The following is a 6,142-nucleotide window of genomic DNA, read 5'->3' as shown; positions in this document are numbered from 1 at the left end:
TGCCGCAGTCCGTGCCCAGCCTCCAGGGGTTGCCCCCGGCCCCTGGAGCTGCCAGCACCCCCTCGCCCTCAACACTCTCTCCCCGTCGGGACTTTGAAACTTTTTCTGACCGTGCAAGCTTCGTCAAACGGCGAGGGGGCAGGCTGCGGTCTGTGCCCGGCCTCCTGGGGTCCTGCCCGGAGACATCGGAGGCTCAGCCAGGGTGTTGAGCCACCGCTGGCAGGTGCACTCAGGGGGCCCTCCGCAGCCGCCCATGCCCACCCCTGCAGCCAGCACACGGCTGCCAACAGCCCGCTCGCCATCACCCCCCAGCCCAACTCTGCATACATCTGCTGGGGGTGCTTTTTTGACTTCCCCCATTGTGGCCAATGGGACAATGCCAAGGGGAAAACCTCCAGAGTCCTGCCGACCTCCTGGAACTCCAACCCGGCCTGGAGCCACCGGTTTGTCCCCTTCCCGGTTCTCAGGACATGCATTGACACTCGGCTCAGCCCCGGCCGCCGCAGCTCCCGCCGGCCCGGCCAGCCGGGTTCGACACCCTGGCCGGCACGCCTGGAGCGTTTGGACTTTGTCATTTTCATGACTTGTCTCCTCAAACTTTGCTCGACCGCAAGGGGGGCTGCCGCAGTCCGTGCCCAGCCTCCAGGGGTTGCCCCCGGCCCCTGGAGCTGCCAGCACCCCCTCGCCCTCAACACTCTCTCCCCGCTGGGACTTTGAAACTTTTTCTGACCGTGCAAGCTTCGTCAAACGGCAAGGGGGCAAGCGGCGGGCTCTGCCCGGCCTCCTGGGGTCCTGCCCGGGGACATCGGAGGCTCAGCCAGGGTGTTGAGCCACCGCTGGCAGGTGCACTCAGGGGGCCCTCCGCAGCCGCCCATGCCCACCCCTGCAGCCAGCACACGGCTGCCAACAGCCCGCTCTCCATCACCCCCCAGCCCCTCTGCATACATCTGCTGGGGGTGCTTTTTTGACTTCCCCCATTGTGGCCAATGGGACAATGCCAAGGGGAAAACCTCCAGAGTCCTGCCGACCTCCTGGAACTCCAACCCGGCCTGGAGCCACCGGTTTGTCCCCTTCCCGGTTCTCAGGACCTGCATCGACACTCGGCTCAACCCCGGCAGCCGCAGCTCCCGCCAGCCCGGCCAGCCGGGTCCGCCCCCCTGGCCGGCACGCCTGGAGCGTTTGGACTTTGTCATTTTCATGACTCGTCTCCTCAAACTTTGTTCAACTGCAAGGGGGGCTGCCACGGCTGTTCCCCGCCCCCTGGGTGTCCTTCCCTGCAACACCGGAGGCTCAGGCAGGGTCTTGAGCAACTTCTGTTGGGTGCTCTCAGGGGGCCCCTCCACACCCCCAGGCCGACCTCCAGGGGCTCCAGCCCGGCCCCAGTGGCAGCCAGCACCCCCTCGTCGTCAACCCTCTCTCCCCGTTGGGACTTTGAAACTTTTTCCGACCGTGCAAGCTTCGTCAAACGGCAAGGGGGCAAGCGGCGGTCTGTGCCCGGCCTCCTGGGCGTCCTGCCCGGGGACATCGGAGGCTCAGGCTGGGTCTTGAGCCACCACTGGTAGGTGCGCTTTGGGGGCCCTCCGCAGCCGCCCCGGGCCACCCCTGCAGCCAGCACACTGCTGCCAACAGCCCGCTCTCCGTCACCAGCCAGCCCCGTCTGCACGCATCTGCCGGGGGTGCTTTTTTTGGAGAAATACTGTCACTTTGTCAAAGACCGCACACCGCTCGTTCCCTTATACCCCGACAAGGTGTTCGCGCTGACGTTTTGCGAGGCCTTATTTTACCGCCGTCGGCGCTATCAGGGGAAACAGGCCCGCTCCTTCCGCCTTCGTGGAACCGTGGCTCGGCCCGGAGCGACCAGGATTACCCTCATACCGGTTCTCACGACATGCATCGACACTCGGCTCAGCCCCTGCATCCGCAGCTCCCGCCGGCCCGGCCGGCCGGGTCTGCCCCCCCTGGCCGGCGCCTGGAGCGTTTGGACTTTGTCGTTTTTTCTCCAAGACTCGCCTCTGCCAACTGCCAAGGACTTCAGCAGGGGCTGCCACGGCTGTTCCCCGCCTCCTGGGGTTCATGCCCGGGCACATCGGAGGCTCAGGCAGGGTCTTGAGCAACTACTGTTGGGTGCTCTCAGGGGGGCCCCTCCACACCCCCAGGCCGACCTCCAGGGGCTGCCCCCGGACCCTGGAGCAGCCTGCACCCCCCTCGCCGTCAACACTCTCCCCCCGTTGGGACTTTGAAACTTTTTCTGACCGTGCGAGCTTCGTCAAACGGCAAGGGGGCAAGCGGCGGGCTCTGCCCGGCCTCCTGGGGTCCTGCCCGGGGACATCGGAGGCTCAGCCAGGGTGTTGAGCCACTGCTGGCAGGTGCACTCAGGGGGCCCTCCGCAGCCGCCCATGCACACCTCTGCAGCCAGCACACTGCTGCCAACAGCCCGCTCTCCATCACCCGCCAGCCCCTCTGCATACATCTGCTGGGGGTGCTTTTTTGGCTTCCCCCATTTTGGCCAATGGGAAAATGCCAGGGGGGAAACCTCCAGAGTCAGGCCGACCTCCTGGAACTCCAACCCGGCCTGGAGCCACCGGTTTGTCCCCTTCCCGGTTCTCAGGACCTGCATTGACCCTCGGCTCTCCCCCGGCCGCCGCAGCTCCCGCCGGCCCGGCCAGCCGGGTCCGCCGCCCTGGACGGCACGCATGGAGCGTTTGGACTTTGTCATTTTCCTCACCAACACTCGCCTCTGCCAACTGCCAAGGACTTCAGCAGGGGCTGCCACGGCTGTTCCCCGCCTCCTGGGGTTCATGCCCGGGCACACCGGAGGCTCAGGCGGGGTCTTGAGCAACTGCTGTTGGGTGCTCTCAGGGGGCCCCTCCACACCCCCAGGCCGACCTCCAGGGGCTGCCCCCGGCCCCTGGGGCAGCCAGCACCCCCTCGCCGTCAACCCTCTCTCCCCGTTGGGACTTTGAAACTTTTCTGACCGTGCGAGCTTCATCGGACGGGAAGGGGGCGACCTGCGGGCTCTGCCCGGCCTCCCGGGGTCCCTGCCCGGGCCCCGTGGGAGGTACAGGCAGGGTTTCTCACCGACTACCCGTAGGCACTCTCAGGGGGCCCTCCGCGCCCTCAGGCCGCCCTCCCCGGGCTTCCCCCGGGTCCGCGGAGCAGCCCGCCACCCCTCGCCGCACCGTGTCTCGCCCCCGTTGGGACTTTGAAACTTGGCTCGCCGTGCAAACCTCTCCGGGGGACAGAGGGAGAGACCTGCGGGCCGTGCCCGGCCTCCCGGGACACCCTCCCCGCAGCGCAGGCGGCTCGGACGGGGTTTTCAGCGAGTGCTGGGGGGGGTGTCTTCGGGGGCCCCCCGCGGGCCCCCCGGGGCACCTGCGCGGGGTGGCCCCTGCTGCCAGGCACCCACTCCCTATCGACCATCCAGCCCCCCTACATACATCTGGCGGGGGTGCTTTTTTGAGTTCCCCCATTTTGGCAACTTGGCACCTCCTATGGGGAAACCGGCAGAATCATGCCGACCTCCTGGAACTCCGGCTCGGCCTGGAGCCGCCGGTTTGTCCCCTTCCCGGTTCTCAGGCATTTTCGGACTTTGTCATTTTTTCAGCACTCTGTCAATGCGGCCAGCGGGAGCTGCCGCGGTCTGTGCCCAGGCACCAGGCTCTCCAAACGGACGCCGGCGGAGGGTCAGGGGGTGTCTCGGCCAGATACTGTAAAACACTCAGGGGGTGCCCAGGCACCAGGCACTCCAAACGGACACCGTCGGAGGGTCAGGGGGTGTCTCGGCCAGATACTGAAAAACACTCAGGGGCGCACGGGGGCTGCACAGGGCCACCCCAGGCGGCTCCCCCGGGCACCCGGGCGGCCATATTGGCGGCTGGGACCCCCTATTCAGCAAACGCCAGGGGGCGCTCAGGGGCGCACGGGGGCTGCTCCACTCGCCCCAGGCCGGCCTCCCTGAGGCGGGCACATTAGCGGCTGAGACCCCCTCTCCACCAAAGACCGGGGGGCGCTCAGGGACACACGGGGGCTGCTCTACTCGCCCCAGGCGGGCACATTAGCGGCCGAGACCCCCTCTCCACCAGAGACCGGGGGGCGCTCAGGGACACACGGGGGCTGCTCCACTCGCCCCAGGCCGGCCCCCACTGGTACCCGGGCGGCCATATTGGCGGCTGAGACCCCCTCTTCAGCAAACGTCAGGGGACACTCAGGGACACACGGGGGCTGCTCCACTCGCCCCAGGCCGGCCTCCCTGAGGCGGGCACATTAGCGGCTGAGACCCCCTCTCCACCAGAGACCGGGGGACGCTCGGGGACACACGGGGGCTGCTCCACTCGCCCCAGGCCGGCCTCCCTGAGGCGGGCACATTAGCGGCTGAGACCCCCTCTCCACCAAAGACCGGGGGGCGCTCAGGGACACACGGGGGCTGCTCCACTCGCCCCAGGCCGGCCTCCCTGAGGCGGGCACATTAGCGGCTGAGACCCCCTCTCCACCAAAGACCGGGGGACGCTCAGGGACACACGGGGGCTGCTCCACTCGCCCCAGGCCGGCCCCCACTGGTACCCGGGCGGCCCTATTGGCGGCTGAGACCCCCTCTTCAGCAAACGCCAGGGGACGCTCAGGGACACACGGGGGCTGCTCCACTCGCCCCAGGCCGGCCTCCCTAGGTACCCGGGCGGGCACATTAGCGGCTGAGACCCCCTCTTCAGCAAACGCCAGGGGACGCTCAGGGACACACGGGGGCTGCTCCACTCGCCCCAGGCCGGCCTCCCTAGGTACCCGGGCGGGCACATTAGCGGCTGAGACCCCCTCTCGACCAAAGACCGGGGGACGCTCAGGGACACACGGGGGCCGCTCCACTCACCCCCAGGCCGACCTCCAGGGCCTCCCTCCCGGCCCCTGGAGCAGCCAGCGCCCCCTCGCCCTCAACACTCTCTCCCCCGTTGGGACTTTGAAACTTTTTCTGACCGTGCAAGCTTCATCGGACGGCAAAGGGGGCAAGCTGCGGTCCGTGCCCGGCCTGCTGGGGTCCTGCCCGGGGACATCGGAGGCTCAGCCAGGGTCTTGAGCTACTGCTGGTAGGTGCGCTTTGGGGGCCCTCCGCAGCCGCCCCGGGCCACCCCTGCAGCCAGCACACTGCTGCCAACAGCCCGCCGCTCTCCCACACCAGCCAGCCCCGTCTGCACACATCTGCCGGGGGTGCTTTTTTGAGAAACACTGTCACTTTGTCAAAGACCGCACACCGCTCGTTCCCTTATACCCCGACAAGGTGTTCGTGCTGACGTTTTGCGAGGCCTTATTTTACCGTCGTCGGCGCTATCAGGGGAAACGGGCCCGCTCCTTCCGCCCTCCTGGAACCCTGGCTCGGCCCGGAGCGACCAGGATTACCCTCATACCGGTTCTCACCACCTGCATCGACACGCGGCTCTGCCCCGGCCGCCGCAGCTCTCGCCGGCCCGGCCGGGTCCGCACCCCTGGCCGGCACGCCTGGAGCGTTTGGACTTTGTCGTTTTTTTCTCCAAGAGTCGCCTCTGGCACATGCCATGGACTTCAGCAGGGGCTGCTCCCCGCCCCCTGGGTGTCCTGCCCGGGCACATCGGAGGCTCAGCCTGGGTCTTCAGCCCCTACTGGTAGGTGCGCTTTGGGGGCCCTCCGCAGCCGCCCGGGGCCCACCCCTGCAGCCAGCACACGGCTGCCAGCAGCCACCACACAGCTGCCAAACAGCCCGCTCTCCGTCACCCCCCAGCCCAACTCTGCATACATCTGGCGGGGGTGCTTTTTTGACTTCCCCCCTTTTGGCCTATGGGGAAAAGCCAGGGGGAAAACCTCCAGAGTCAGGCCGACCTCCTGGAACTCCAACCCGGTCTGGAGCCACCGGTCTGTCCCCTTCACGGTTCTCAGGACCTGCATCGACCCTCGGCTCAGCCCCGGCCGCCGCAGCTCCCGCCGGCCCGGCCACCCGGGTCCGCACCCCTGGCCGGCACGCCTGGAGCGTTTGGACTTTGTCGTTTTTTCTCCAAGACCCATCTCTGCCAACTGCCGTGGGCTTCAGCGGGGGCTGCTCCCCGCCTCCTGGGTGTCCTGCCCGGGCACATCGGAGGCTCAGCCTGGGTCTCGAGCCCCCTACTGGTAGGTGCACTACGGG

This window comes from Eleutherodactylus coqui, unplaced genomic scaffold (genome assembly GCF_035609145.1).
Source record: "Eleutherodactylus coqui strain aEleCoq1 unplaced genomic scaffold, aEleCoq1.hap1 HAP1_SCAFFOLD_732, whole genome shotgun sequence".
Lineage (NCBI taxonomy): Eukaryota > Metazoa > Chordata > Amphibia > Anura > Eleutherodactylidae > Eleutherodactylus > Eleutherodactylus coqui.
The sequence above is the reverse complement of the archived record's forward strand: the minus strand, read 5'-3'. Positions refer to the sequence as shown.